Genomic DNA, 21,902 nt, shown 5'->3' with positions numbered 1-21,902 from the left:
AATGTAGTTGTTTTGATGGTTTCAGTATTAGACTCAGAAATAAATGAGAAGTACAGAGGTGGCTTTATCTATTTGTATTCAACTTCTGACTACCCAAAGCATCCTGAGACAATCTTTTTTCTCTTTCCTTCTCCCTCCATCCATTGGTACTGGAATATGGGAACCCACTTTAGGATTACAGTGGACAGTGTGGTTGTGGAAAGAGAATGAGGCAAGTTGTAGCAAATCACTTTGGGTCCTTTGTCTGCTCCTACTTTGATGCTGTGGTTAGACAGATGTTCTCTCTACATCCTAGTGTTCAATAGAATAAAAAATTCTCCCAGAAACTCACAGAACTGGAAGAATACATTAAAATGAATTAATTCCCTTATTTCAAAATACATTACTCCTGTGCACATTTGATACACAGGTCTGAACATGCTATGGCATATTTTTCCTAGGTCTGCCCTTTTTTTTCCAACTCCTTCTGACCACAGAGCTATAAATTATTAAAACTCACAATGCTTCCCTCTCTCTGGCATAAAAATGTAGCAATACTTTTATGGAAGAGGTCATCTTAACTGAAAATTACAAGTTTCATGTATTTGCCTTCAAAAGTAATTAAAAGTATTAATCAAAATACTGATGATTTTGAAGGATAGCAAAAGAATCTCAAGTGTATGTTTACATGTCTGACGTGGACTTCTGATATACCTCACTTTTATTTCACCCTTAAATATTTGCCATCTGAAAGTACATACCCATGAGAGCTCTTAAGTAGCTTAGCCTCCTTTCTTACTTGTGTCATACAGATGTTCTTAGCAATGTCATGTTACTCTGTATGAACAATAATTAGTAGAACTTCCCTTGCAGGGGAAAGGCAAGGCCTCTCCACTGAAATAGCAGAAAAAGTAAAAAGTCAAAATAAGCAAAGGGAAACTATTTAATATTCTACTTTCTTTCTTAAAAATGAGTGTAACTTATTAAAGGGGAACACAGAACCTTGTATTTTGATAAATGATTGAAATATAAGGTTCTTATTCTCTTTTATTTAAAAAAAATTAAAAATACTTTTCCAAGTTTATGCAAATGCAGTACAATTATTCAACAACATACGAAGCAGCCATTAAGAACATCTATGATGAGCATCTGCAATAGCATGAGGAAACATTTAAATAATGCTGAGTGGGAAGGCAGGATACAACATTACACTATGTGGCTCCAACACTGCAGAGAAGTGAGGCTCAGCTGGGACTCACAGTCTGGCATCTACAACACTAGAAGGCTGCTCATTTGTTCTTCTCCACTCCCAACCCCACCAGCAGGTTGGAGGAAGCTCTTGCAGTACCCTCTAGCCTTCAGTGGTATTACAACTTTGGAGGGTAGGAAGGTGCTTAGCATGAGTATCAGCCAGAGCAGTTCTTCTGAGAGCTGTGTGATTGATGCAGCCCTCATCATGCCTGGATTTGCTCCTAAACATAGAGAAAGACTCAGAGAAAGACTGTGGGACTCTGGGAAATCTTTGAGGGGTAGGGGATAACAGAGAACATGGTCCTGCACAGAAATTACTAAGGCGGAAAACACTACTATGCACTGCAGCCAGAGAGGCCCAGGGAGAGCATGTATGGAAGCATTCATACAAAAGGAGGAATGAATTTCCAGAAATACAGTAGATGAGGACAATGCTACTGGAAAGAGGAGGCCAGGGAGCCAAGAGGCTTGGGCCTTAGAAGGATCATCTCTGTGGGTATAAAAATCACTGAGAACTAACCCAGAAGCAGTGTCATCAAGAAAAGAAGGTAAAGAACCATGACCTGTTGAGGTACTCACTGAGGGCAAAGGGCATATGGCTTGCTAGTGGAAGAGGGTAGTTATGGGTACCAGCTATGACTATACAACCAGTTCTAGAAACAAGAAGTGTAACTATCATATTTCCTCCTTATTTTAATATTAATATGTGTGTGCAGCAAATATCTTTGTTTTCTTCTCTCTCTTATCTCATCATGTACTGACTTTATAGCACAGCACTTAAGTAGTGTTCACTTTATATAACAGTATTTAAAGTCATGGGATACATAAGAGTAGAGTAAACATCATCCAAGACTTTGCATCCTCTTCTGGGGAAAATGTTAGTGAGTTTTCAGTTGCATGCAAACTTTATCATAAAATGTGGAAGTATGACCTTGTTATTGTCTTTATTTGGAGACTAAGTATGGGTTAAGGAGATGCATATGGTTACCAAGTTGATAAAGGATGGATTTATGATTATTAATTTTGTGTCAACTTGGAGAGTGTTTTTGGATGACATTGGCATTAAAATTTGAGTTAAAACAGATTGCCCTGCATAATGCGAATGGACCTCACTCGATTGGTGGAGGGCCTGGATAGAACAAAAAGACTGACCTCCCTGAGCAAGAGAGAATTCTCCTCCCCAAGCAAGAGGGAACCACCTTCAGTCTTCAGCTGCACCATTGGATCTCCTGGGTGTCCACCTGCCAGCCTTCCAACAGGGACTTTACCATCAGCTTTCCTGAGTCTGAAGCTGCTTGCCCACACTGCATATTTTGGACTCACCAGCCTCAATAATCATGGGATGCAAGTCTTCAAAATAAATCTATTTCTATTAATACGCATATCATATTGGTTCTGTTTCTCTGGAGACCTTAACACCAATCTTAACAGAATTAGAGGAAAGGACTTAGAGATCAGCAGGGAAGTGCAATAATGGATGATAGGAGATACCAGAGTCTGATGACATAGTTTTTGTTTTGCTATATAGAGGTGGCAGCCTGAACAACCTCAAAGCAACAATAAGGAACAAGGAGGGCACCTCTAACTTCTACAGGCCCAGTGGTAGCCAGACAGAAACAGTACCTACTTGGGAGACAGACAGGAAAGGAAATAAAATGCACATCAGGGAAGATGATCCAGGGGGTACTGCTGATGACTGACCTTCACTGCCCTTAGAGAAAAATGGAAAGATGGTAGACAGGGTCAGATGAGGGAGTATACACAGGAGAGTGGGGATCAGAGTCCAAGGGAACGCAGGGTGATCTAGGAGACCTGGGATTCTCATGGAAATTACTAAAACAATACAGTATCAACTATTCTGTATCAAATAAGATACATAAAGTACTTGAAAAGTGTCTAATACTCAATATATGACTTTGAAACTGAAGGATACATTATATATCTAAATAGAAAAAAAAATGCCCCAACTATAGCTTTCCATAAGTGAAAAGAAGACAGAAATATAGATAATCTTAAACATGAGAAAATAAAATGTATAGTAAATTCCCAAATTAGGGGTATTTTCAAAATATGTGATCAAAAGTCAAATTCCAAACCAGCTACCACTGAACTTCACACCAACCATCCCAAGGCATACATCTGTGCCCAAAGTAAATGTCCAAATCAGTCCAGCAGCAGCCCATCCACGCCCTGCAATGAGACAGTGATAGCACACTACCTCCCCAGCTGCAACTTCAGTCACAACCACCAGAGTAGAGTCTACTGTTTCTCTAACGGATTGTCCTAGACAGTTTAGGTCTGTTGCTTTCATTGCTGTTGTTGTTATAATCATCATTTAGCCTTTCAGTCAATAAAGAGGCTTGATGCTTAATAGGCTCTTTTGGATTTTGGAGATTACACACAGCACATTATGAGTATCCTGCTCTCATTCATTTACTAAGTAAACTGTAAGGCAATCAGTTTTGAGTGGCGCCCGAAGCAAGAAAAGGCTGGGTAGCAAGTCCAAGTGGCAGAGTAAACTGCTCTGTCCCTGAGGGTATGCATAGTGCAACGGATCCAGTGATTTGCAATGTGTCTGTAACAAATAGAGATGCTATGCTGGACCTTTGCAAAGTTGTAGGAACAAGTACCACAAATGCTCGTAGGGTTTCAGAACAGAGCCATATGCTCTTCTACAGATAACTGTTCTTTTGAGAAACAGCTCATGCTTGCTACAAGGCCCTGGCATTGAACCCCTGACTATGGGACATCAAGTGACCATGTGGCCTTTGTTTCTGCTTCTCCTGATGCTAAGTGTTTACAGTAGGTACCCACTGTCAAGTGGTAATGGCCTATAAGGAATCAAGCCCAAGCAGTTCCAGAAGATATCAGTTGCATGGGCAGGCATTCAGACACCTATGCCTCCTATGCTTGCTGCTTTGTCTCCTCTTCCTCAATTCACACCTGTGTCTTCATGGGAAATTCCTCATAATCAACCAATATAAGCAGGGAAACCTCATGTCTGATTTATGAGTGATTCTGTGAGATATAACTGACACCAACCAGAAGTGGGCAGCTGTAGCATGACAGTCCCACTCAGGGTAGCTCTGCAGGATAGCAGTAAAGGGAATTCCTTCTGCGGGGGCAGAATTTCCAGCAGTATATTAAATTTCCACATTGTCTGGACTGAGAGATACCTAAAATGGACCTACACCAATTTGTGAGGAGCAGCTAACACTGGTAAATGGGAAATAACAGGACTGGAAGACGGGGGTAAGAAGGTCGGGGGAAGAGACATGTGGATGGACATTTCAGAATGGATATCAATGTGGTGATATTCGAACGCCTATGCAGAAGCTCAAACACTCTTCAGAGGAAGGTCTCAATAATCAAGTAGACAAGATGACATTTGTGGAGGTCTCTCAGCCTCTTCCCCAGTGCTTGCTCAATGAGTCTTCATACAAAATCGACATGGTAGCCTGTTCCTAGGAGGCCAAAAACATGGCTATGCATGCATCTAACTTCATGGAGCTCCCCTCTCCTGACCTAATCTATCACCACTGCTGAGGATCTATCTTTCCAATAGTAGAGGCTAGCACTATTGGGTGTAGAGGGCAGGAAACCAGTCAATCCCATGAGGGAAGAGTGATTGATTATACTACGCCCCTTCCTGATATAGAGAGGGGCAGTGATTTCTCCCAGGAATAGACACTTAGGCAGGATTTGCCATCTCTGCCTGTAATGCTCCTGTTTGCACTGTTATCCATCACTTGAGAGTACTTGTCAGTTTCCTCCCACTAACCAAGGAACTCATTTTACAGCAATTTGGCCATGGACTCATATCCATGAAATGCACTAGTCTCACCAATGTTAACATCTCACTTGGTGAAATGGTAGACTGGCCTACTGATAATTTTGGATCCACCAGTTTGCTCCTTCTGGACAAGATATTTTCAAAGCACCTCTCTAATCTGATCCTTTTTTATGCTATGATTTCTTCAGTGACCCAAGGCACAAATGCAATAAATAAGTTTCTTTTTTCCTTTTTCTTTCTTATCTTTGTTTGAAGCCTCAATATAGTGAAAGTTGAAATAAATGTTTGAACTAGACTGGAGTGTGCATTTCAAAAGGAAAATAGTTTCAAATATAAAAGCTTACAATAAATTACTGGGCTCAGCTCAGTCTTTCAAACTGTAACTATATTCAAGCATATATAAGCAATAACATTATAAAGAAATTTGACCCTAGATAATATCCTTTTAGATAGATAACAAAGAGGAGTGTAAAACTGCTTTAAGTAATAAGAAAAAGGAGCCTCCAATTCAGTATCATGAAGGGAGGGAAATTTTTAAATAATCTTTAACCTTGCCTGATCCACTGCGGGTTTCACAAACCCAGCTATACTCTGGTAATTCATGCTCCACCAGCAGGAGGCTCAGACACAAACTTTAATTAAAGTTAGCCACTTCAAAAATAATTAAATGTGTGCTACAGAATTCTACAGACAAGAATCATTGGAGGAGGCTGGCAAGATGGCCAAATGGGAACAGCTCCGGCCTGCAGCTCCCAGCGAAACCAACGCAAAAGGCAGGTGATTTCTGCATTTCCAACTGAGGTACCCAATTCATCTCCCTGGGACTGTTTAGACAGTGAGTGTAGCCCATGGAGTGCGAGCAGAAGCATGTCCAGGCATTGCCTCACCTGGGAAGTGCAAGGGATCGGGGAACTCCATCCCCAAGCCAAGGGAAGCCTTGAGAGACTGTGCCATGAAGGACAATGCATTTCAGTCAAGATACTATACTTTTCCTATGGTCTCTGCAACCTGTACACAAGGAGATTCCCTTGGGTGCCTACACCACCAGGGCCCTGGGTTTCAAGAACCAAACTGGGCAGCCAAGTTTGCTAACCAAGCTAGCTGCAGGAGTCTGTTTTCATACCCCAGTGGCACCTGAAACGTCAGTGAGACAGAACCATTCACTGCCCTGGAAAGGGGGCTGAAGCCAAGTGCCCGGTGTTCTTGCTTAGCGAATCATACCCTCACAGAGCCCAGCAAGCTAAGATCCACTGGCTTGAAATTCTGACTACCACCACGGCAGTCTGAAGTCAACCTGGGCAGCTTCGGTCTGGTGAGGGAAGAGGCGTCTGCCATTACTGAGGTTTGAGTAGGTGGTTTTCCCCTCAGAGTGTAAACAAAGTCACCTGGAAGTTTGAACTGGATGCAGAACCCACTACATCCTGGCAAAGCCTCTGTAGCCAGACTGCCTATCTAAATTCCTCCTCTCTGGGCAGGGCATCTCTGAAATGAAGGCAGCAGCCCCAGTCAGGGGCTTGTAGATAAAACTCCCATCTCCCTGGGACAGAGCACCTGGAGAAAGGGGCGGCTGTGGGTGCAGCTTCAGCAGGCTTAAATGTTCTTGCCTGCTAGCTCTGAAGAGAGCAGTGGATCTCCCAGCACAGCTCTTGAGCTCTGCTGAGACAGACTGCTTCAACAAGTGGGTCTCTGATCCCTGTGCCTCCTGATGGGAAGACACCTCCCAGCAGGGGATGACAGACAACTCATACAGGAGAGCTCTGGCTGATATCTGAAGAGTGCCCCTCTGGAACAAAGCTTCCAGAGGAAGAAGCAGGCAGCAATCTTTGCTGTTCTGCAGCTTCTGCTGGTAATACCCAGGCAAACAGGGTCTGGAGTAGACCTCCAGCAAACTCCAGCAGACCTGCAGAAGGGCCTGACTGTTAGAAGGAAAATTAACAAACAGAAAGCAACAGCATCAACATCAAGAAAAAGGACCTCCACAGCAAAAACCCCATTAGAAGGTCACCAACATCAAAAACGAAAGGTAAATAAATCCACAAAGATGAGGAAAAACAAGCACAAAAAGCCTGAAAATTCCAAAAACCAGAATGCTTCTACTCCTCCAAAGGATCACAACTCCTCGCCAGCAAGGGAACAAAACTGGATGGAGAACAAGTTGATGAATTGACAGAAGTAAGCTTCAGAAGATGGATAATAACAAACCCCTCTGAGCTAAAGGAGTATATATTCTAACTCAATGCAAGGAAGTTAAGAACATTGATCAAAGGTTACAGGAACTGCTAACTAGAATAACCAGTTTAGAGAGGAACATAAATGATCTGATGGAGCTGAAAAACACAGCATGAGAACTTCGTGAAGCATACACAAGTCTCAATAGCCAAATTGATGAAGCAAAAGAAAGGATATTGGAGATTGATGAAATAAAGCATGAAAACAAGATTAGAGAAAAAAGAATGAAAACAAATGAAAAAAAGTCTCCAAGAAATATGAGACTATGTGAAAAAAAATCAAACCTATGTTTGATTGGTATACCTGAAAGTGATGGGTAGAGTGGAACCAAGTTGGAAAACACACTTCAGGATATTATCCAGGAGTACTTCCTCAACCTAGTAAGACAGGCCAACATTCAAATTTGGGAAATATGGAACACCACAAAGATATTCCTCAAGAAGAGCAACCCCAAGACACATAATTGTCAGATTCATCAAGATTAAAATGAAGGAAAAAAATGTTAAGAGCAGCCAAAGAGACGGTCAGGTTACCCACAAAGGGAGGCCCATCAGACTAACAGCAGATCTCTTGGCAGAAACCCTACAAGCCAGAAGAAAGTAGGGCCATTATTCAACATTGTTAAAAAACAGAATTTTCAACCCAGAATTTCATATCCAGCCAAACTAAGCTTCATAAGTGAAGGAAAAATAAAATCCTTTACAAACAAGCAAATGCTGAACGATTTTGTTACCATCAGGCCGGCCTTACAAGAGCTCCTGAAGGAAGTACTAAATATGGAATGGAAAAATCAGTACTAGCCACTGCAAAAACATATCAAAATATAAAGACTATCAACATTAAGAAGAAACTGCATCAACTAACGGGTAAAATAACCAGCTAGCATCATAATGACAGTAATAAATTCACACATAACAATATTAACCTTAAATGGAAATTGGCTAAATTCCCCAATTAAAAGACACAGACTGGCAAATTTCGGTCTGCTGTATTCAGGAGACACATCTCATGTGCAAAGATACAATCAATGGTTCAGAATCAATGGATAGAGGAAGATTTGCCAAGCAACTGAAAAGAAAAAAAAAAAAGCAGGGGTTACAATCCTAGTCTCTGATAAAACAGACTTTAAACCAGCAAATATCAAAAAAAAGACAAAGAAAGGCATTACATAATGGTAAACGGATCAATGAAACAAGAAGAGCTAACTATCTTAAATACATATGCACCCAATAAAGAAGAACCCAGATTCATAAAGCAAGTTCTTAGAGACCTACAAAGAGACTTAGACTGCCACATAATAATGGTGGGAGACTTTAACAGCCCACTGTCAATATTAGACAGATCAATGAGACAGAATATTAACAAAGATATTCAGGACATGAACTCAGCTCTGGACCAAGCAGACCTAATAGACATGAACTCAGCTCTGGACCAAGCAGACCTAATCTACAGAACTCTCCACCCCAAATCAACAGAATATACATTCTTTTCAGCACCACATAGCACTTATTCTAAAACTGACCATATAATTGGAAGTAAAACACTCCTCAGCAAATGTAAAGGCATGGAAACCATAATGAACAGTCTCTCAGACCACAATACAATCAAATTAGAACTCAGGATTAAGAAACTCACTCAAAAACACACAACTACATGGAAACTGAACATGTAGTTCAGTTACCCTGAATGACTACTGGGTAAATAATAATATTAAGGCAGAAATAAATAAGTGCTTTGGAACCAATGAGAACAAAGATACAATGTACCAGAATCTCTGAAATACAGCTAAAGTAGTATTTAGATGAAACTTTACAGTACTAAATGCCCACAGGAGAAAGCAGGAAAGAACTAAAATTGACACCCTGATATCACAATTAAAAGAACTAGAGGCCGGGTGTTAGTGGCTCACGACTGTAATCCCAGAACTTTGGAAGGCTGAGGTGGGCAGATCACCTAAGGTCAGGAGTTTGAGCCCAGCCCAGCCAACATAGTGAAACCCCATCGCTACTAAAAGTACAAAAATTAGCTGGGTGTGGTGGCAGTTACCTGTAACCCCAGCTACTCAGGAGGCTGAGGCAGGAGAATCTCTTGAACCTGGGAGGTGGAGGTTGCAGTAAGTCGAGATCACACCACAGCACTCCAACCTGGGTGAAAAGAGTGGGACTCCGTCAAAAAAAAGGAAAAGAAAAGAACTAGAGAAGCAAGAGCAAACACATTCAAAAGCTAGCAGAAGATGACAAATAACTAAGATCAGAGCAAAACTGAAAGAGATAGAAACACCAAAATCAAAAAAACCCTTAAAAAATCCATGAATCCAGGAGCTGGTTTTCTGAAAAAGTTAACAAAATAGACCACTAGGCAGACTAATAGAGAATAAAAGATAGAAGAATTAAATAGACACAATAAAAGATCATAAAGGTGATACCTCCACTCATCCCACAGAAATACAAACTACCATCAGATAATACCATAAACATCTCTATGCCGATAAACTAGAAAATCTAGAAGAAATGAATAAATTCCTGGACATATACACCCTCCCAAAACTAAACAAGGAAGAAACTGAATCCCTGAATAAGCAATAACAAGTTATGAAATTGAGGCAGTAATAGCCTACCAACCAGAAAAAAATCCAAGGACTAGACGGATTCACAGCCAAATTCTACTAGAGGTACAAAGAGGAGCTGGTACCATTCCTTCTAAATCTATTCCAAACAACAGAAAAAGAAGGACTCCACCCTAACTCATTTTATGAGACAAGCATCACCCTGATGCCCAAACCTGGAAGAAACACAACAAAAAAAGAAAATTTCAGGCCAATATCCCTGATGAACATCAATTCAAAACTCCTCCACAAAATACTGGCAAACCGAATCCAGCAGCACATTAAAAAGCTTATCCACTAGGATCAATTGGCTTCAACCCTGGGATACAAAGCTGTTTTAATACACACAAATCAATAAGCGTAATCCATCACATAATAAACAGAACCAATGACAAAAACCACATGATTATCTCAATAGATGTAGAAAAGGCCTTCAATAAAATTCAACACCCTTTCATGCTAAAATCACTCAATAAACTCGGTATTAATGGAACGCATCTCAAAATAGTAAGAGCGATTTATGACAAACCCACAGCCAGTATCAGACTGAATGGGCAAAAGCTGGAAGCGTTCCCTTTCAAAACCTGCACAAGAATGCACTCTCTCAGCACTCCTATTCAACATAGTATTGGAAGTTCTGGCCAGGGCAATCAGGCAAAAGAAATAAACAAAGGTATTAAAATAGGAAGAGAGAAAGTCAAATTATCTCTGTTTACAGATGACATGACTGTATATTCAGGGGTTTTCTAAAAACCATTGTCTCAGCCCAAAAACTCCTTAAGCCGATAAGCAACTTCAGCAAAGTCTCAGGATACAAAATTAATGTATAAAAATTACAAGCCAAAAATAGAGAGCCAAATCATGAGTGAACTCCCATTCACAACTGCTACAAGAGAATAAAATACCTAGAAATACAACTTACAAGGAATATGAAGGACCTCTTCAAGGAAAACTACAAACCACTGCTCAAGAAAATAAGAGCGTACACAAGCAAATGGAAAAACATTCCATGTTCATCGATATAAAGAATCAATATCATGAAAATGGCCATATTGCCCAAAGTAATTTATAGATTCAGTGTTATTCCCATTGGCTTTCTTTACAGAATGAGAAAAAAAATACTAGCTTTCATATGGAACCAAAAAAGAGCCCATGTATCCAAGACAACCCTAAGCAAAAAGAACAAAGCTGGAAGCATCATGCTACCTGATTTCAAACTATACTACAAGGCTACCGTAACCAAAACAGCATGGTACTGAAACCAAAACAGATGTATAGACCCACGGAACAGAACAGAGGTCTCAAAAATAACACCGTACATCTACAACCATCTAATCTGTGACAACCCTGACAAAAACAAGCAATGGGAAAAGGATTCCCTATTTAATAAATGGTGTTGGAAAAACTGGCTAACCATATGCAGGAAACTGAAACTGGACCCCTTTTTTACACCTTATTCAAAAATTAACTCAAGATGGATTAAAGACTTAAATGTAACACCTAAAACCATAAAAACCCTAGAAGAAAACCTAGGCAATTCCATTCAGAACACAGGCATGGGCAAAGACTTCATGACTAAAACACCAAAAGCAATGGCAACAAAAGCCAAAATTGATAAATGGGATCTAATTAAACTAAATAACTTCTGCACAGCAAAAGAAATTATCATCAGAGTGAACAGGCAACCTACAGAATGGGAGAAAATGTTTGCAATCTATCCATTTGACAAAGGGCTAATATCCAGAATCTATGAGGAACTTAAACAAATGTACAAGAAAAAAAAAAAATCCCATCAAAAAGTGGTGAAGGATATGAGCAGACACTTCTCAAAAGAAGACATTTATGTGGCCAAAAAAACATATGAAAGAAAGCTCTTCATCACTGGTCATTAGAGAAATGCAAATCAAAACCACAATGAGATCCCATCTCATGCATTAGAATGGTGATCATTAAAAAGTCAGGAAACAACAGATGGTAGAGAGGATGTGAGGAAATAGGAACACTAAAAGCCACTGTTAGTAGGAGTGTAAATTAGTTCAACCATTGTGGAAGACACTGTGGCAATTCCTCAAGGATCTAGAATCAGAAATACCATTTGACCCAGCAATCTCCCTGGGTATACACCCAAAGGATTATAAATCATTCTATTATAAAGACATGTGCCCATGCATTTTTATTGCAGCACTGTTCACAATAGCAAAGATTTGGAACTAACTCAAATGCCCATTAATGATAGAATAGATAAAGAAAATATGGCATACACACACACACACACACACACACACACACACACACACCATGGAATACTATGCAGCCATTAAAAAGAAGGTGTTCATGTCCTTTGCAGGGACATGGATGAAGCTGGAAACCATCATTCTCAGCAAACTAATACAGGAACAGAAAACTAAACACCACATGTTCTCACTCATAAGTGGGAGTTGAACAATGAGAACATATGGGCACAGGAAGGGGAATATCACACACTGGGGCCTGTTGAAGGTTAGGGAACAAGGGAAGGGATCTCATTAGGAGAAATACCTAATGTGTGATGGGTTGATGGGTGCAGCAAACCAAGATGGCACATGTATACCTATGTAACAAATCTTCACATTTTGCACGTTTCCCAGAACTTAAAGTATAATAATTTTAAAAAACCTTAATTAGTTATAGTGTGCCTTCACAAACAGCATGTTATTTTCTCATCTTCAAATAACATTTTCTGTGGCATCAAAAATTTCTTCACATACATATAAAACCCAAAAACTTGACCGGGCGTGGTGGCTCAAGCCTGTAATCCCAGCACTTTGGGAGGCCGAGGCGGGTGGATCACGAGGTCAAGAGATCGAGACCATCCTGGTCAACATGGTGAAACCCTGTCTCTACTAAAAATATAAAAAATTAGCTGGGCATGGTGGCGCGTGCCTGTAATCCCAGCTACTCAGGAGGCTGAGGCAGGAGAATTGCCTGAACTCAGGAGGCGGAGGTTGCGGTGAGCCGAGATCGTGCCATTGCACTCCAGCCTGGGTAACAAGAGCGAAACTCCGTCTCAAAAAAAAAAAAAAAAAAAAAAAAAACCCAAAAACTTATAAACATAAATCATCCCACAAGATGGTCCTACCAGCACTGCCCAGTATGAGAGCTACCAGCCATAAGTGGCTGCTGAGTGTGTAAAATATAGCTAATACAACTAAACTGAATTTTTAATTAATTTTAAAATTTCCAGTGACATTCAATTCAGCTATTAGAAAACTTTTAAATACATGTAGAATTACTTAGTTATACAGATTTACTTTTTCAACTGTATATTTCATGAAATATAGATATAAATCAAGTAATTGTTACAAAAATTTTTATCTAAATTGACATGTATCGTGATTGAAAAATAAGTACCAGATTTCAAAAAATAAGTATTAAAAAGAAGGTAAAATATGGCATTAATAATTTTATATTAAGAAAATGTTTCAAGCCATAAATGAATGTATTGTTTTCACAGGAAAATAATGATTCTATTGATTGGGACCTAAGCAACTAAGATGCGAAAAATGCTAATGGAACAGTTTTGCAAGGAAGAGCAGCTTTCAAAAGGCTAATTTGGAAATATTTATTGCACATCCTGGGGTAGATGTCAAGTAGTTCATTCAGGGAGTTCAGTAGAGAGGTCCAGCCTAAATAGATAGATTTGAAGATCATTGGCATAGATGGTATTTAAAACCATGAAACAAGATGAGACTACAGGAAGCAAGATAAACAGGTAAAGAAAATTAAAGAATGATTCCTGGGCAGTCCAACACGAAGAGGTCAAGCAGGAAATGAGAAAAAACTACTAGAAATTTAAAAGGTAAAGCAGCAGTGTATCCTTGGGACCTGGTGAAGAAAGTGCATCAAGTAGGAGTAACAGACTGGCTGCTTCAAAGGCTGCTAATGTTTTATGAATCATGAGTATTAAGAATTAACATTGTCTTCTGTAAGGTGGTATCATTTGTAATCTTAAAAGTTTCCTGGGAAGTTGATAAAACTGGGCTGGCAATCTGCAGGGATGGGTTTAAGAAAGAATGGGAGATTATTTGCATATAGCTAGTCTAGACAACTCTTTTTTAGCAGTGTTTTCTTTTTTATACAGGAAAGCAATGAAATGGGAACCATAGCTAGGAGTGGAAGTTGAAGAGGAAGGAAGTTTTTTCCAAGTAAGGAAAAATAACAACACATTTGTAAGACCATGAGAAATAATGGTAGAGAGAGGAAAAGTGATAATTCAGAGGATAGAGAAAAAAATTACTAGAGTGATATGTTTGAATATTTGAAGAAGGTGGGCTCCAGGGTTAAAGAGGGGAGCAACATTTCATGTTTGTCACAGAACAAAGGGCAGCAGATACGGGCAGGTGAGCAGACAGTGGTGCAGGCCTGTGAAAGTTCCCCACAATGGCTTTGCTTTTCTCAGTGAGAGAGGAAACTGGGACAATGTTTAAGAGTGAGGATGGTGAGGAGGTATAGATGTTTGAGGAGACAGGCTAAAATGTGAGACAATCAATGAAGAGAACAAGACAGTACAAGGACTAGCGAACTATCAGGCAGCAATGAGGATCCACCTGAGGTTCACGGTCATGTGAGAACAGTTAACTGAGTTTTTCTCCAGCCACATTCAGCATCCCAAACACAGGTATGGAGTAGGTAAAGATTAGGATTTAACCAGTGATGTGGTTCATCCAAGAGAGTAGAATATTGCCCTAAAGAGATAAGTGAAGTGAAGGTGTATAAAGGTTTTACTATAGAGTAGGCAACAAAATAGAAACTGAAAAAAGGCAAAAGGAGAGAACCTCAAGTGCAAGGGGCCAGACACCAAACGTCAGAGACACTGAGGAACTTATAGAGTTGAAGTCAGAGAGAGAGGCTTAGAAATTGAAGATTGGCTGTCAGAGAACATAAGCAGGAAACAGCCTGTGAAGCTGGTAGTTGCTAGGAATGAAAAAGCCTAGGTTACAACTGTGGAAGTGAGTGACAGGGCCAGGTGGAGGAGAGAAAATCTGAGCAGAAAAGGTAAAGAACTGAGAGGCCAGGATGGTGGAAAGATCCTGTACATGTACAATTGCATTCACAACTTGGCATACCTCAGAGATATTGTGAGCTTGGTTCCAGATCCCTAAAATAAAGCAATATTATAAACTCAGCCATGAAAAGGAATGAATTAACAGCAATTGCAGTGGCCTGGATGAGATTAGAGACTACTATTCTAAGTGAAATAACTCAGAAACCAGACATCGTATGTTCTCACTGATATGTGGGAGCTAAGTCATGAGGATGCAAAGGCATAAGAATGATGTAATAGACTTTGGGGACTTGTGGGAAGGAGATGGAAGGGGTAAGGGATAAAAGACAAAGAATATGGTACAGTGTATACTGCTTGGGTGATGGATGCACCAGCTTCTCACAAATCTCCACTAAAAAACTTACTCATATAACCAAATACCATCTGTACCCCAATAACTTCTGGAAAAATAAAATTTTAAAAATATGTTACATATATATATATAAATTGCCAGAAAAAATTCAAAATCATGATCCTAAGAAAACTCAGTAAGATACAAGACAGTACAAGACTAATAAAAAATTCATAATTTAAAAGAGAAATTAAGCAGAGGCAGACATCATAACAAAAGAAACAAACAGAAATCTTAGAACAGAAAAATATAATTAATGAAATTAAAAAAAAAATATGGAGGCTCAACAACAGAAGGCAAAAGAAAGAATTTCTGAACTTAAAGATAAGTTTTTAAAAATAAGTCAGGCAGACCAAAAAAAAAAAAGAGAGAGAGAGAGAGAGAGAAAAGAATTTAAAAGGATGGAGAAAGCCTACAGGATTTATGCGCCACCACTAAGCAAATAAATAGTCACATTATGGGTATTCCAGAAGAAGAAAATCAGCAGCATATGGAAAATATATTTAATAAAATAATAGCTGAAAGCTTTGTAAGTCCTTGGAAGACAGACAGATGTCCAGATCTAGGAAGCTCAAAGAACCCCAAATAGACAAACAAATAGGGCCTCTCCAAGGCAAGTTATAGCCAAACTGTCAAAAGTCTAAGACTGCCACGAGTGTATCTATGCAACAATCTTGCATGTTCTTCACATGTACGCCAAAACCTAAAATGCAATAAAAAAAAAAAAAAGACTAAGAATTCTAAACATAGCAAGAGAAAAGCATCAAGTAATATACAAGGGAATCCCCATGAGACTAAGAGCAGATTTTTCAACAGAAATTCTACAGGCCAGGAGAGAATGAAATGATATATTCAAAGTACTGAAAGAAAAAAAAACTGCCAATCAAGAATATTATACTCAGTAAAGCTATCCTTCAGAATTGGAGGAGAAATAAAATCTTTCACAGACAAAAACACAGGGAATTGATCATCACTAGACAAGCCTTACAAAAAATGCTCGAAGGAGTCTCATATGGAGAAGTGAAAAGACAGTAACCACTACCATGAAAATATGAAATTACAAAAGTCACTAGTAAAAGCAATGCACAAAAAAGAAAAAAAAAAAGGAATCAATCCTCACTGCTATAGAAAACCAACCAACAACAAAAATAATAACAGAGGAAGTAAAGAATAAAAAATATATAAAACAATTAAGAAAACAACCAATACAATGATAGGAGTGAGTTCTCACTTATTTAATAATTTGAATATAAACAGATTAAATTTCTCAATTAAAATATATAGATTGGCTGAATGGATTAACAAAGTAAGACCTGGCCTGATGTGGTGGCTCATGCCTATAATCTGAGCATCTAGGGAGGCCAAGATAGGAGGATCACTTGAGCCTAAGACTTTGAGACCACCTAGGGAAAACAGTAAGACCCTATCTCTACAAAAATTTTTTTTTAAAAAGCTGGGCATGGTGGCACATACCTATACTCTTAGCTAGTGAGGAGACTGAGGTGGGAGGATTGCTTAAGTTCAACAGTTTGAGGCTAGAGTGAGCTATGATTATGCCATTGCACTCCAGCCTGGGCAGCAGAGCCAGACCTTGTCTCTAAAAACATCTAAAAAATTAAAAATTAAAATACAAAACACTATTATATGCTGTCTACAATAAACTTACCTTACCTGTAAAGACAGCTATAGACTGAAAGTAAAGGAATGAAAAAAGATATCCCTTTTGGGAATGGAAACCAAAAGAGAACAGGAGTAGCTTTATCTCTATGTATTGCCTGATATAATATCAGTAACACAGACTTTAACCAAAACTATAGAAAAAGAAGAACATTATATAATAATAAAGGGACCAATCAATTTAACAAAATAACATAATTGCAAATATATATGCACCCAATCCTGGAGGATCCAAATATATAAAGCAAATATTATTCGATCAAATGGGAGAAATAAACCTCAATACAGTAATCACTGAGGATGTCAGTTCCCCACTCTCAGCATCGGACAGATCATTTAAACAGAGTATCAACAAAGATTTAAACTGCACCCCAGACCAAATGGACCTAATAAATACTTATTCACCCAACAACTGCAGAATACATATTCTTTTAATCAGTGCATGTAACACTCTTAAGGGCTGACCATAAGTTAGCACATAAAACAAGTCCCAAAAAATTTTTAAAAACCTAAATCACATTAAATACATTATCTGAGCACAATGGAATGAAACAGGAAATTAATAAGAAGAATATTCAAAACTATACAAATATATAGAAATTAAACATGTTCCTAAACAATCAATGGATAAAGAAAGAAACTGAGAAGAAAATTTAAAAATTATTTGAAACAAATGAAAACAGAAACACAACATATCAAAACCTATGTGATACAGCAAATGCAGTATTGAGACTCGAGTTTATAGCAATAAATGCTCATGTCAATAAAGTAGACAGATCTCAAATAAACAGCCTAATAATGTATCGCAAAAAACTAGAAGAGCAAGAACAAACCAAACTCAAAATTAGTAGAAAGAAAATAATAATAAAGATCAGAGCAGAAACAGGCAAAATTGAGACTAAAAAAATACAATAGATCAACAAAAAAGTTGTTTTTAAAAAAGCATAAAGTTGACAAACCATCAGCTAGACTAAGGAAAAAAAGAGAGACAACCTAAATAAATAAAATCAGAAACGAAAAAGATGTCATAATGGATATCACTGAAATGCAAAGGCCCATCAGAGACTATTATAAACAACTATACACCAATAAAAATTCCTGGGCACATATAACCTACCAAGATTGAATCAAGAAGAAATAGACAACCTGATCAGACCAATAAAAAGTAACCTTATTGAATCAGTAGTAAAAAGCCTCCCAAAAAAGAAAATCCCAGGATCAGATGGTTTCACCACTAAATTCTATCAAACTGTTAAAGGATAATTAATATCAACTATTCTCAAACTATTCAAAGGAATTGAAGCATAAGGAATTCTTTCTAACTCAATTGCCAGGCCATCATAGCCCTGATATCAAAACCAGATCAGAAAAACAATAACAAAAAATATATACAGGCTAATATCTCTGATAAATATAGATGCAGAAATCCTTAACAAACAAAAAACCCAAGTGGGTTTTATCTCAAGGATGCAGCAATGGTTCAACATATGCAAATTAATAAATGCAACATATCACATTAACAGAATGAAGGACAAAATCCAGAACATATGATCATCTGAATAGATGCAGAGAAAAAATTTAATAAAATCCAACATCCCTTCATGATAAAAACCCTCAATAAATTAGGTATAAAAGGAAAGTACCTGAACAAAATAAAGCCATATATGAATAGCCCACAGCTAACATCATACTGAATGGGAAAAAGCCAAAAGCTTTTTCTCAAAGAACTAGTGCAAGATGAAGATGTCCACTATCACCACTTTTATTCAACATAGTACTGGAAGTCTAGTAAGAATAATTAGACAAGAGAAAGAAAAAATGGGCATCCAAATAGAAAAGAACAAAGTCAAATTGTCTCTGCAGGTGACATAATCTTATATAGAGAAAAATCAAAATACTCTACCAAAAAGCTCTTAGAACTGATAAACAAATTCAACAAAGTTGCAGGATACAAAATTGACATGCAAGAGTCAGTAGCACTGGCTGGGCACAGTGACTCATGCCTGTGATCCTAGCACCTTAGAAGGCAAGGTGGAAGGATCTCTTGAGGCCAGGAGTTTGAGACTAGCCTGGGCCACATAGTTGAACCTTGTCTCTATAAAAAATTTTTTTAAAATTAGCCAGATGTGGTGGCATATGCCTATAGTCCCAACTACCTGGCATGCTGAAGCAAGAGAACTGCTTAAGCCCAGGAGTTTGAGGCTGCAGTGAGCTATGATCTTGCCACTACACTCTATCCAGAGCAACAGAGTGAGACACTGTCTCTTAAAACAAACAAACAAACAAACAAAAAAAAACGATGAGTAGGATTAGTAGGATTAATTCGTGCAAACAACAGACTAGCTGAAAAAGAAATCAAGAAGGCAATCCCATTTACAATGGCTACAAAAAAATAAAACAAAATACCTAATTCTTAGAAATAAATGTAACCAAGGAGGTGAAGGACCTCTACAAAGCAAACTAAAAAACACAGATAAAAAGAAATTGAAGAGAACACACATGGAAAAATATCACATACTCAAGGGTAAAAAGAATAAATATCATTAAAATGGCCATACTACCCAAAGCAACCTACAGATTCAATGAAATAATCCCTACCAAAATACCAATGGCATTCTTCACAAAAATAGAAAACAAAATCCAAAACTATATATAACCCCAAAGGCCCCAAGTAGCCAAAGCAATCCAGAGCAAAAAGAACAAAGCTGAAGGCATCACACTACCGGACTTAAAAATATACTGCAAAGCTGTAATAACCAAAACAGCATAATACTGCCATTAAAAAACAATAAACAAGTAGAATAGACTAAGGAACCCAGAAATTAATCCACATATCTGCAACCAACTGATTTTTGACAAAGGCACCAAGAGCATTCACCAAGGAAAGGATAATCTCTTCAATTATGGTGCTGAGAAAATGTTGTCCATATGCAGAAGAATGAAAAGTATACCTTCACTTCTCACCTTCAACAAAATTCAATGCAAAATGGATTAAAGATCTAAATGTAAGACACAAAACTATTAAACTACTGGAGAAAAACATAGGGGAAATACTTCAGGACACTGATGTGGAAGAATTTTATGAATAAAACTTTAAAAGCATAGTAACAAAAGTAAAAATAAACAAAGGGACTATATCAAGCTAAAAAGCTTCCCCAAAGAAAAGGAAACAATAAATAATAGAGTGAAAAGACAACCTACAGAATGGGAAAAAAAATATTTGCAAACTATTTCTCTTACAGGGAATTAATATCCAGAATACAAAATGAAGTCAAACATTCAACAGAAAAAAAAAAACTCCATTAAAAAGAAGGCAAATAATAAGTAAACATTTCTCAAGAGTAGACATATAAATGTCCAACAAATATATTTATAATGTTCAACATCACTAATCATCAGGAAAATGCAAATCAAAACCACAGTGAGGCTTCATCTTACCCCAGTTAGGATGGCTATTATCAAAAAGACAAAAAATAACAAATGCTGGCAAGGATGTAGAGGAAAGAATACACTTATATACTGTTGGTTGGAGTCTAAAATAGGACAGCCACTATAGAGGACAGCATGAAAGTTCCTCAAAAAGCTACAAGTATAACTATCATATCATCCAGCAATCCCATTACTAGGCATTTATTTGAAAAAAAAAAAAAATCAGTGTATTGAAAAGACATCTGGCCAGGTGCGGCGACTCACACCTGTAACTCCAACACTTTGGGAGGCAGAGGCAGGCAGATCACTTGAGGTCAGGAGACCAGCCTGGCCAACATGGCAAAACCCCATCTCTACTAAAAACACAAAAATTTGCCAGGCATGGTGGTGGGTGCCTGTAATCCCAGCTACTCGGGAGTCTGAGGCAGGAGAATCACTTGAACCTGAGAGGTGGAGGTTGCAGTGAGCTGAGATCATACCATTGCACTACAGCCTGGGTGACAGAGACTCTGTCTAAAAAGAAGAAGAAAAAAAAGGGAAGAGAGAAAGAGAAGAAAGAAAAAGAGACAGAGAGAGAGAGAGAGAGAGAGAAAGAGAAAGAGAGAGAGAGAAGACATCTGCACTCCCATGTTTATTGCAGCACTATTCACAACACCCAAGACATGGAATCAACCCAGGTGTCCAACATCCAATTAATGGATAAATAAAATGTGGTGTATATATACACACTATGAAATACTATTTGGCCATTAAAAAAAAATAGAATCAAATCCTGTCATTTGTGGAAACATGAATGGAACTGAAGAACATCATGTTAGATGAAATAAGCCAGGAACAAAAAGTTAAACACTGCATGTTCTCACTCCTTTGCGGAAGCTAAAACAAGATGACCTCACACAAATGAAAGTAGAACAGAGGATACTAGAAGCTGGGAAGAGTAGGGAAAGGGAGAAATTTGTTAAGGATACAAAATTACAGCTACATAAGAGAAACAAATTCTAGTGTTCTATAGCATTACAGGATGGATATAGTTAATAATAATATGCTATAAAGCAGAGGTGTCCAATCTTTTTGGCTTCCTGGGACCACACTGGAAGAATAATTGTCTTGGGCCACACATAAAACACACTAACATTAATGAGAGCTGATGAGCTTAAAAAGAAAGAAAGAAAGAGAGAGAGAGAGAGAAAGAAAAAAATTGCAAAACAATATCATAATGTTTTAAGAAAGTTTACGAATTTGTGTTGGGCCACATTCAAAGCCATTCTGGGCTGCAGACAAGCTTGTTATAGAGTTTCCAAATAGCTAGAAGTATGACACTGAATGTTCCTAACAAAAAGAAATGATAAATGTTTGAAGTGATGGACATGCTAATTACTCTGACTGCTCACTATACACTATATACATTGAAATGTCACTACATATCATAAATATGTATAATTATTATATGTCAAGTTAAAGGTAAAATATAATATAGTATAGCTCTATTAAACACAGCCTTAAA

The 21,902-nt window shown here is 38.1% G+C and overlaps 1 protein-coding gene across 3 annotated transcripts in view; it reads right to left on the bottom strand.

The window, feature by feature from the left end:
- MYRIP (myosin VIIA and Rab interacting protein) overlaps window positions 1-21,902 on the bottom strand; it is a 405,770-nt gene that overhangs the window by 371,693 nt on the left and 12,175 nt on the right. The window contains exon 1 of one of the 3 annotated variants that reach the window (XM_074406064.1): window positions 9,299-13,085. The exons of the other annotated variants lie outside the window; for them this stretch is intronic. The gene's annotated coding sequence lies outside the window, so the exon portion shown is untranslated. Of the gene's footprint in view, window positions 1-9,298; window positions 13,086-21,902 lie in introns of those variants that run through there. 3 annotated transcript variants of the gene reach the window in all.

Source organism: Saimiri boliviensis, chromosome 9 (assembly GCF_048565385.1).
Source record: "Saimiri boliviensis isolate mSaiBol1 chromosome 9, mSaiBol1.pri, whole genome shotgun sequence".
NCBI classification, from domain to species: Eukaryota; Metazoa; Chordata; class Mammalia; order Primates; family Cebidae; genus Saimiri; species Saimiri boliviensis.
Note: the sequence above shows the minus strand (reverse complement) of the source record. Positions and strands in the feature narration are given on the sequence as shown.